Below are 12,286 nucleotides of genomic sequence, written 5' to 3'. Positions count from 1 at the left end.
TGATTTAGAGTTGTCTATATACAAGGCTATTTTATAAACTCTGGCTTGGTGGAGGTTTACCCAGGACATAGGGTTAAGAAAACAGTGTAAAGAGGCACTTGCATGTATCTTTATGGCCACTTAGAGTCTGAGACATTGACCACTTGAAGAAGACCTAATTCTGACCCACCACCATACTCTTTTTCAGTCATAGAGGTGGTTTAATTTTCAGAAGGCATAGAAGGATATGGAACATTTTTCCCAAGGAAAGCTTATACAAGAGACTAATATGTAAAACAGATACATGCTGAAGAACTATTCTGATTGATGAGAAAATGAAGGAAAAAAAGTCTTTCTAAATTGATCCTCCCCCTCCTTGCCCCAAAGCAGCCACTAGGTTCTATATTGGGGCTTCCCCAGTGGCTCAGCTGGTAAAGAATCTGCCTGCAATGCAGGAGACCTGAGTTCAATCCCTAGGTTGGGAAGATCCCCTGGAGAAGGGATCAGGTACCCACTCCAGTATTCTGGCCAGGAGAATTCCATGGACAGAGGAACCTGGCAGGCTACAGTCCATGGGATCACAAAGAGTGAGACATGACTGAGCAACTTTCACTCACTCACTCACTCAGGTTCTGCTTTAGATTGTCTTCTTAAATCTGGTACAGGCATAGAATACTATGATATGCAAGAAGACAGATTTCTGACATGGAAAAATGTCCACAGCATACATAGAAATAATCACAGCATTAAGTTGCATCATATAAATATGCCAATATTTGACAATTTTTCTTTCATAAAATAGCAATTTCTAACGCTCAACCTAGTAAGTGCTGTGATGATCATGATTCATGAGCTGGATAAGAGTTGATGGCTATTTTACAAAAATCAAAAAAAACAATACAGTTAAGAAAACCATAGCATATGAGTAAGAAAATATGGTGCATAAAGAGACAACTCTAAGGCAAGAGAAACACCTGTAATATGGGCAATAACTCTGACATATGTTCAAACATTCATAGGACCCAAAGGTTGAAAATCACATGAGAAAGATTAATGCTCAGATAATCATGATTGATAAATACTCTACAGGAAGAAAGAGAGTTGGTACAGGATATGAAGTGTAAATTGTAGAAATCATCCATGGAATATAGGACAGAATTATAATACTCAAAAAACTATATATACAAAAGGAAAACTCAAAAAACATGAGTACCTGAGTGACAATCCTGGATTTAGGAGAAGGTGGCCATGCTGCATGAGCAAGGATACCAGTAGTGTGTGCTCATCTATGCTATTCTAGTATATAACTATGGTTTGCATTCAAATGATCATGGTAAACAAGCCATAAACCTTCACACTAAGCATAGACGCCAATGACACAGAAGCAAATGCCCATGATTTGGAAGGAGAAAACTATGATGCATAAGAAGACAAAAATGTTATATGAACTCATGGCTAAGATATTAATACATGTTTAAATAACCATTATGCATGAGAAGACATTCATAACATATAAAAGAGGTTGGACATAATGTGTGCCCTCCAACTACCATGACACTTGTTAGCAAACAAATTATTATAATTCATGTGAATATTTATGATATAAAACCATTTGGCCATGGTATATGTCAGAAAACCATAATAAGCCTAGTAAACACTGACCAAGAGAAGATGTCCTTGGTACATATTTCATTAAGACATTGCATATGATCAAAAGAATGCCACTAGAGTGCTGTACAAAAACGTGAATATACTTAGTATACTTAGTAACTGTACAGTTAAAATACTTGATTGTTTATGTGTTTTTAACCAGAATTAATTTTTTAATTAAAAACAACATGCCACTGGAATAGGTAGCTTTAGCGATAGCACATATCTATAAAACAGGACCCAACTCTGATAGATGTACAGAGAAATATGGCACATTAGCCATTACTAGCATTAAATGAACATAAATCCATGTACATGATCATGTACATGTAAATGACGTAAATCCATGTAAATGATCAATCTCAGATGATCATGAAACAAGCGCAGATAAGGACAGTAGAAGACCAGATGTTTAAAATTCTTCTGCCAACCTTGCTGAATTTTCAAGTGACCACAGTGCATAAACTGAAAACCATGACACTTAAAGACCCTTCAAACATAATAAAATATCTATGAAGCTAGAGACAACTATGGTATATACTTAAACAACCATGATGAATGTGAAGAAGCATTTGGTATATTAGTCCTTAACTGTGATATGTGCACACACAATATGTGTATCATGGCAACCATGATACAGGAATTAAGTGACATGGTTTAGGAGTAGATGGTCATGCTAGACTGCCATGATGTAGGAACAGAAGCCATGGTCCAAGAGTAGGCAGACATGCCAAACTTTTTTTCACTGGGGAAGAGAGGTTAAGATATAGATGCAAATGGTCACAATGAAGAATAGATATCTTTCAAGTAATGATGACCATAGTGAATAAATTATTATTTATAACATGTGAACAAATATAATTCACATATCTATGGTGAATACACTGAAAATTATAGACAAGGAACATCATATAGTGACATGAATATTTAAACAACTATGTTGCAAGCTCATGCTCAGTCGCTTCAGTCATGCCCGACTCTTTGCAAGCCCATGGGAATTTCCCAGCAAGAATACTTGAGTGGGTCTCCATTTCCTTCTCCAATGCTGCATGAGTAGAATGTAAAACCTAATAATAGTTGTTTAAAATTAGTATAAAGAAGCCAGACTGAAGCGACTTAGCAGTAGCAGTAGCCACGTTGCAAAAGTAGACAACCATGGTGTATGCTCATATAAGTACAACAAATTAAACACCAATGACATATTAACTTAAAACCAACGGGTGTATTCAGATAACCATGGCCACAATGGCAGATCCCTTTGGTAGGTGCAGATTGGTTATAATACAAGAAGCGACAACCTTGTGCAGGCTCAGATAATCTTGGTGTTAGAATGTCTTATCCATGGTACAGGAACACACAATCATGACACATGCCCAAGTGACCATAACATGGCACTGCACAGCCAAAATTTAGCAAATGATTATTCAACCAATTCACTCTTATCGAGAGATAAAGGAAGTTACAAGGAACTAACGAGAAGGAAATCTCTATTAGCTGATAACTTACAAATTAATATCTCCATCCTACAACTCTCCTGTAACCCATATCTGCACTTTGATGTCTGAGAAGCATCTTAAACCTAACACGTTCATATCTGAGGTTCAGATATCCACCTACACACACACACACACACACACACACACACACACACAGACCTGGTTCACCTGTCATCTTTCTCATCACATGTAACGGTAACTCCACCTTTCCATTTGTTCAGAGTTAACACTCTGATGTTATTCTTGACTCCACTTTTGCTTTCACACCCACACTCAATCCAAAAACAAATCTAATGGGCATTCCACTCAAAAGGCAACATATTCAGAATAAAACCACTGGTCATCACATCTGCTGCTACGACTCTGGCTCATCATCTCTTGCTGAGATCACTGTAAAAGCCTCTTAACTGGTCTTGCTGCCTCTGCCCTTGGTCCCCTGTGGTCTGTTCTTTAAGTAGCAGACAGTGAAATGATAAAGTGTTAAGTCAGATCATGCCTCTCCTCTGTTCAAAATCCTCCAATTGATTACCATTTCAAAATCCTTATTATGAGCTAAAAGAACCTACATGATCTTATCCCCAAGTAACTGGCTAATCTCTGCTACCCTCCTATCTTACACAATCCAATTCAGCCACATGACCTCCTTTCAGCTCACTGGATACGCCTGGCATACTTCAGTTCTAGAGCCTTTGCAGATGCTATTGCCTGTACCTGGAATATTCTTCCATCCAATTTCCAGATAGTTTGTTCATTTCCTCACTTCAGGTTTTTATTCAAACATCACGTCTCTCACTGAGGTCCTCCCTGAATACTCTATCTAAAAATTAAATCCTTCTACACATCCCAGATATTCCTTATGCAGTTGCCAGCTTTAATTTTCCTCCTTTGCACTTCTTGCACTGTTGTTGCTGTTGTTATTCAGTCACTCAGTTGTATCCAACGCTTTGCAACCCCATGGACTGCAGCACACCAGGCTTCCCTGTCTTTCACTATCACCTGGAGTTTGCTCAAACTGATGTCCATGAGTCGGTGATGCCATCCAACCACCTCATCCTCTGTCGTCCCATCCTCTTCTTGCCTTCAGTTTTTCCCAGCATCAGGGTCTTTTCCAATGAGTTGGCTCTTTGCATCAGGTGGTCAAATACTGGAGCTTCAGCTTCATCATCAGTTGTTCCAATGAATATTCAGGGTTGATTTCATTTAAGATTGACTAGTTTGATATCCGTGCAGTCCAAGGGACTCTCAAGAGTCTTCTGCAGCACCAGAGTTCAAAAGCATCAATTCTTCAGCACTCAGCTTTCTTTATGGCCCAACTCTCACACCCATACATGACTACTGGAAAAACCACAGCTTTGACTAGATGGACTTTTGTTGGCAAAGTGATATCTCTGCTTTTTAAGATGCTGCCTAGGTTTGTCATAGTTTTCCTTCCGAACACCAAGTGTCTTTTAATTTCATAGCTGCAGTAACCATCTGCAGTGATTTTGGAACCCAAGAAAATAAAGTCTGTCACTGTTTCCATTGTTTCTCCTTCTCTTTGCATGAAGTGATGGGACTGGATGTCATGATCTTGGGTTTTTGAACACTGAGTTTTAAGCCAGCTTTTTCACTCTCCTCTTTCACCTTCATCAAGAAGACTCTTTGCTTCTTAGTTCCTCTTTGCTTTCTGCCATTAGGGTGGTGTCATCTGCATATCGGATGTTGCTGATATTTCTCCTGGCACTCTTGATTCCAGGTTGAACTTCAACCAGCCCGGCATTTCCATGATGTTTTCTCCATATAAGTTAACTAAGCAGGGTGACAATATACAGCATTGACGTACTCCTTTCCCAATTTTGAACCAGTCCATTGTTACATGTCCAGTTCTAACTTGCTTCTTGACCTGCATACAGGTTTCTCAGGAGACAAATCAGGTGGTCTGGTATTTCCATGTCATTAAGAATTTTGCACAGTTTGTTGTGATCCACATAGTCAAAGGCTTTGGTGTAGTCAATGAAGCAGAAGTAGATGTTTTTCTGGAATTCCACTGTTTTCTCTATGATCCAACTAACGTTGGCAATTTGATCTCTGGTTCCTCTGCCTTTTCTAAACCAGCTTGTACATCTGGAAGTTCTTAGTTCACATACTGCTGAAACCTAGCTTGAAGAATTTTAATTTTGAGCATAACATTCCTAGCATGGGAAATAAACACATGTCCAGTAGTTTGAACATTCTTTGGCATTGCCCTCCTTTGTGAATGGAATGAAAACTGACCTTTTCCAGTCATGTGGCCACTGCTGAGTGTTCCAAATTTGATGGAATATTGAGTGCAGCACTTTCACAGCATTATCTCTTAGGATTTGGAATAGCTCACCTGGAATTCCATCAACTCCACTAGCTTTGTTCATAGTGATGCTTCCTAAGGCCCACTTGACTTCGCACTCCAGGATGTCTGGCTCTAGGTGAGTGATCACACCATCATGGTTATCCATGACCATAAAGGTCACCAAGATCTTTTTTGTATATTTCTTCTGCACATTCTTGCCTCTTCTTCTTAATATTTTCTGCTTCTGTTAGGTCCCTATTTTTCTTCCCTTTATTATTCAAATCTTTGCATGAAAGTTTTCCTTGGTATCTCTAATTTTCTTAATGAGATCTCTAGTCTTTCCCATTCTACTATTTTCCTCTATTTATTTGCATTGTTCACTTCTAGCATGTATTTAATATTTTTTGTTATCAGCTGTTTCTCCAGTAGAATATAAGCTCAATGGCAACAGGGAATTTTGCTTGTTTTATTTATAGATATATGTTCAATGCATAGAAAACTGCCTGGAAATAATGTATATTTAATAAATAGTTAATGAATGCTATTTTGAAAAAGTCACGTCTCTCAGTGAGGTAAGAGAGTATAAAGGATAGGGTATACATTTCACGCCAGTCAGAATGGCTGCTATCCAAAAGACTACAAGCAATAAATGCTGGAGAGGGTGTGGAGAAAAGGGAACCCTCTTACACTGTAACTAGTACAGCAAACTATGTAATGCAAACTAGTACAGCCACTATGGAGAACAGTGTGGAGGTTCCTTAAAAAACTGGAAATAGAACCGCCATATGACCCAGCAATCCCACTGCTGGGCATACACACTGAGGAAACCAGAACTGAAAGAGACACGTGTACCCCAATGTTCATCGCAGCACTGTGTATAATAGCCAGGGCATGGAAGCAACCTAGATGTCCATCAGCAGAAGAATGGATAAGAAAGCTGTGGTACATATACACAATGGAATATTACTCAGCCATTAAAAAGAATACATTTGAATTAGTTCTAATGAGGTGGATGAAACTGGAGCCCATTATACAGAGTGAAGTAAGCCAGAAAGAAAAACACCAATACAGTATACTAACGCATATATATGGAATTTAGAAGGATGATAACAATAACCCTATATGCGAGACAGAAAAAGAGACACAGATGTACAGAACAGTCTTTTGGACTCTGTGGGAGAAGGTGAGGGTGAGATGATCTGAGAGAATAGCATTGAAACATGTATATTATCATATGTGAAACAGATCGCCAGTCCAGGTTCGATGCATGAGACAAGTGCTCAGGGCTGGGGCAATGGGATGACCCTGAGGGATGGGATGGGGAGGGAGGTGGGAGGGGGGTTCAGGATGGGGAACACATGTAAACCCATGGCTGACTCATGTCAATGTATGGCAAAAACCACTACAATATTGTAAAGTAATTAGCCCCCAACTAAAATAAATAAATTAATTTTAAAAAAGAAGGATAGGGTATAGGTTGGGCTTTGGAACCCACTAGATTAAGAGACGACTAGGAACTACCAAATACTACTCCTTTTAGGCTTTAAAGACCTCCTTATTTAACATAAACTGTTAAATAAGTGATAATAATACTCATCCTATCAGAATTCTAAAAATTAAATCATAGAACAATCATAAAATGCCTGGCTAAAAACCTGCTACCAGGGTGACTCTGTTGCTATATCCTGTCCAAATATAAATTCATTTAATCACAAACATTTGAGCACCTAGTATGTACAAGGCACTGATACAGTACATTCTTCTATTAGAATTTGCCAAATTCCTTTACCTCAGTCCTTGGAATCTATTAGATACTAACAGTCTGCCTACCAACTCCTCTGTTTGGATGCTATCAGTCACTATCTGCCAGAACTTTACCTGAACAGAGGTATCCCAAGTGCTGCTATAAACATACTACAAAGCCAAGTCTGCCATTTTCTTGCCTTAATTTGTCACTGGGTTTTCATTTGATGCCATCTAATTCTACTCTGTCTCAGGACACTGTCAGTATTAAATCTTTTGGAGTAGGAAACATCCTAGTTCCAATCCTGGACATACCACCTGGAAATCTGACATTATTTCTCATTTATAAAATGTTAAAATTATAATAATTTTCATGCAAAGATGGGCACAATAAAGGACAGAAATGGTATGGACCTAACTGAAGCAGAGGAGGTGGCAAGAATATACAGAAGAACTATACAAAAAAGATCTTGATGACCCAGATAACCAAGATGGTGTGATCACTTACCTAGAGCCAGACATCCTGGAATGCAAAGTCAAGTGGGCCTTAGGAAGCATCACAACAAACAAAGCTAGTGGAGGTGATGGAATTCCAGTTGAGCTATTTCAAATCCAAAAAGATGATGCTGTGAAAGTGCTGCACTCAATATGCCAGTAAATTTGAAAAACTCAGCAGTGGCCACATGACTGGAAAAGGTCAGCTTTCATTTCAATCCCAAAGAAAGGCAATACCAAAAAATGTTCAATCTACTGCACAATTACACTCATCTCACACACTAGCAAAGTAGTGCTCAAAAATCTCCAATCAAGACTTCAACAGTACGTGATCCAAGAACTTCCAGATGTTCAAGCTGGACTTAGAAAAGGCAGAGGAACCAGAGATGAAATTGCCAACATCCGCTGGATCATCAAAAAAGCAAGAGAATTCCAGAAAAACATCTACTTCTATTTCACTGACTATGCTAAAGACTTTGACTGTGTGGATCACAACAGACTGGAAAATTCTTAAAGAGATGGGAGTACCAGATCACCTTATCTGCCTCCTGAGAAACCTGTATGCAGGTCAAGAAGGAACAGTTAGAACTGGACATGGAACAACAGACTGTTTCCAAATCAGGAAAGGAGTACGTCAAGGCTGTATACTGTCAACCTGCTTATTTAACTTACATGCAGAGTACATAATGAGAAATGCTGGGCTGGATGATGTACAAGCTGGAATCAAGATTGCTGGGAGAAATATCAATAACCTCAAATACACAGATGACACCACCCTTATGGCAGAAAGTGAAGAAGAACTAAAGAGCCTCTTGATGAAAGTGAAAGAGAAGCGTGAAAAAGTAGGCTGAAAACTCAACATTCAGCATCCAGTCCCATCACTTCATGGCAATTAGATGGGGAAAGAATGGAAACAGTCAGAGACTTTATTTTGGGGGGGGCTCCAAAATCACTGCAGATGGCGACTGCAGCCATGAAATTAAAAGACACTTGTTCCTTGGAAGAAAAGCTATCTCTAACCTAGACAGTATATTAAAAAAGCAGAGACGTTACTCTGCCAACAAAGGTCCATCTAGTCAAAGCTATGGTTTTTCCAGTAGTCATGTACGGCAGTAGTCATGTATGGATGTGAGAGTTGGACTATAAAGAAATCTGAGCACCAAAGAATTGATGTTTTTGAACTATGGTGTTGGAGAAGACTCTTGAGAGTCCCTTGGACTGTAAGGAGATCAAACCTGTCTATCCTAAAGGAAATCAGTCCTGAATATTCATTGGAAGGAGTGATGCTGAAGCTGAAACTCCAATGCGTTAGCCATCTGATGCGACAAACTGACTCATTTAAAAAGATCTTTATGCTGGGAAAGATTTAAGGCAGGAGAAGAAGGGAACGACAAAGGATGAGCTGGTAGGATGGCATCACTGACTCAATGGATATGAGTTTGAGCAAGTCCAGGAGTTGGTGATGCACAGGGAAGCCTGGCATGCTGCAGTCCATGGGGTTGCAAAGAGTCAGATGTGAATGAACTGAACTGAATGATAATACTGGCATATGAGAGTTTTATGAGAATTAAATGCATAATTCGTGTACACAATTTAGCATTATATTTGACATAGAGTAATCCTTGGTCACTGGAACCTACAAATAGATTCCTTGATCTCTTGCCCTCAAATGAGTCTCAGCTCCACCCAATCCAGCCACTCATTCCCATGGTCATATCTAAACCCTCTCATTACAAATCTATGATCTCAAATAACTATCTGATCATATGTTCCCAACTTTTTTCATGTAGTACTTTCATACTGTCAACTCTTCTACCCTCCTATCTCTGATCACTTGATCTTGCCACCTTTAAATTGCCCATCATCACCTTGGTGTCCTTACTTTCTTTCTTACCCTTCTTGAATTACATGGTGGCTCAGTGGTAAAGAATCCACCTGCCAATGCAGGAGGCTCAGGAGACATGGGTTCAATCACTGGGTCAAGAAGACCCCCTGGAGGAGGAAGTGGCAGCTCACTCCAGCATTATTGCCTGGAAAATCCCATGGATGGAGGAACCTGGCAGCCTATAGTCTATGGGATCACAAACAGTCAGACACAAGTAAGCACACACGCACACACCATAATTAAAATCATTATAATCATTGTCTGCTATGAACTCTCCGTGCACTTGCCTCTCTTTAACTCTGTTGTGACTGCTTGGAAAAAAAAAATAAGCCCTGGTTAAATTCATCTCTTTGCAACTGAGCAGATAAATATAGCTGGAGAAAAATCCATAATTATGCCTGACTGGTCTGTCTTTAAATTTTCTCAACATACTTCAAATGTCCCGTGATCCTTCTACATTTGCCAAACCAATTTATTCTCCCACTCTCTGAAATAACTATTTTTTACTTTCTCTTCTCTCCTTAATTCTCCAGTAACTCTTCTCCCAGACTCTCAACAGATGGCTTTGCTTCCTATTTTCCAGTAAAAATGAAACAATCAGAAGATTTTATCTTCATAATATCAATTATTAAACCTACCCAAATCTCTGCCATATACTCTACCCTTTCCTTGTTACCAGAGGTGTCTAGTCTTATCTAATGCTATTCCTCCTGCATGTGCCATGGATCCTATTCCCTTTCTCCTGCTCAAAGATTTTACTTCAGTGATTTTCTTCTCTCTCCCACACTTGTTAGTTTTTCCCTATCTTCTGGCTCATTCCCTGCAGCATAAAAAATGATGTAACTATCATCCATGATAAAAAAGAAAGCCCTCACTTGACCTGACATATCTCTCCAACTCTTTCCTAATTTCTCCACTTCCATTTATGTAACTCATTTCAATAATTTTTGATATCACTATCTCAACCTCTTCAATTCTCATTTTTTATTCCCCTTACACCAATCAAGTACTTTTACCTATCACTCCACCTAAACCACTCTTATTATTCATTCATTCAGAATTTATGAAGCCCCATCTACTTACCAGGCCTTGTTCTAGGTCCTGGGACTACCTAGAACAAAACAGTAGTGAACAAAACAGACTAAAAGGGAATCAATGAAGTGAGAACACTAAACCAAGAACTCTTCTTTCTCACATACCTCATATCAAATCCACCCAAACCCAATCCACATCTACACCTTGATTTATCTCTTCCATACAAACTATCAGATTCAGACTCTAACCACTTCTCAGTACCTCCAATGCCCACAAGTTTATCTAAACCATCATCTCACATCACCATGATGGCAATGAATGGCCTCCTAGCTTGTCTCTCTCCTCCCTCTCCCGTACTCTACACTCCATTATCTGCACAACAGTTAGAGTGAGTTTTCAAAAAGTATAAGTTAGATTATACCACTCCATTCTCAAGTTTTTCCAGTGGATTTTCATTGGATCCAAAGTACTTGTCATGACCGATTAAGTATCTACTTGACTTGACCACTGGCTACCTCTGAATCTCACCTCTTTCTACTTTCCCTCTCCAGCACTCATATCAGGTGAAACTGATCTTCCTACTGTTCCCTGAAAACATACCACGTGCTCCCGCCTTAGAGGGCTTTGCTCTTCTCTCTGTCATAAATGCTCTTCTTCCAAATACCATTTTGGTTCACCCTCTTACATTCCTTAGGATTCTAGTTCTGTGTCACTGCTTCAGAGAAACTTTCCCTGATCACTCTTACCTAAAAGTGCACACTCCTTCCTCATCTCTTTCTATCCCCTAAGTAGCATTTTTCTTATATAGCACTACCTAAAATTATAATATATACAATATTTACTTGTTTATTTTCTGTTTCTCCCACTAGATGTAAGTTTCATTAGAACGGGGACTTTATTTCTGAGCCATAGAACAGTACCTGGCATATGGTAGCTACTCAGTAAAATATTTGTTGGAAAAAAAAAGAGTGAATGCTTTCTGGTGTTCATCCCCACACTTCTCAGGGACCCTTTCGCTCTCAGAGACATATTCTCAAGACTAACATTCCCTTCTAAAACCTTCCCCCCATGCCTTTCAATCCTTCATTTTATGGGAAACAAATGTTCCTGTGTCCTCAGCCTCTTAACAGAAAAGTCTCCTTCTCTCTGCCTGAAATAAATTGGGTTTACGTCAAAGACACTACTTCATTAACTTTCCTCTGAAGTGTAGCATGTGCATATTCCCACACATTATGCAACTGAGAGACAGGATCGGAATTATCTCATCTCTTTAACACCACTTTGAAACTATTCCTCTCCTGTGTGCATACATTCCTCACTTGAGGTTTACACCATTTATCTGTATCACCCTCTGCCCTCATTAGTCTTACATCGACCTCCTTAAAGCCTCTTCACATTCATTCAAAACCAGTGCTCAACTCACACTTTTTATGTCCTTCCATCATCTTCAGTATCTCATTGTTGGTGTTGATAATATACCTATGTATTCCACTTTAGCAATCTATATCCATAGACACATTTTCTGTATCTTATATGTAACTGCTCCATAATTGCATGAAAAAGCTTAAACCACAGTATCTTTAATTTCTGTTTTTACTATGTTATTCTTCTAGTTTTTAAACTATTACTTTCATTCCACTTGCTCTTTGAAATTAGTGTTTCTTTCAACTGATCCTTCTATTGTCTCCTATTCCCCTG

The 12,286-nt window shown here is 39.0% G+C and overlaps 1 protein-coding gene across 6 annotated transcripts in view; it reads right to left on the bottom strand.

Annotated features, from left to right (window-relative positions):
* GABRA3 (gamma-aminobutyric acid type A receptor subunit alpha3) overlaps positions 1-12,286 on the bottom strand; it is a 272,860-nt gene that overhangs the window by 174,194 nt on the left and 86,380 nt on the right. The window lies entirely within an intron of this gene.

The sequence above is a fragment of the Giraffa tippelskirchi genome, chromosome X, assembly GCF_054371585.1.
Source record: "Giraffa tippelskirchi isolate mGirTip1 chromosome X, T2T-mGirTip1v1.2.pri, whole genome shotgun sequence".
Lineage (NCBI taxonomy): Eukaryota > Metazoa > Chordata > Mammalia > Artiodactyla > Giraffidae > Giraffa > Giraffa tippelskirchi.
This window is presented reverse-complemented; position numbering and strand designations above follow the sequence as displayed.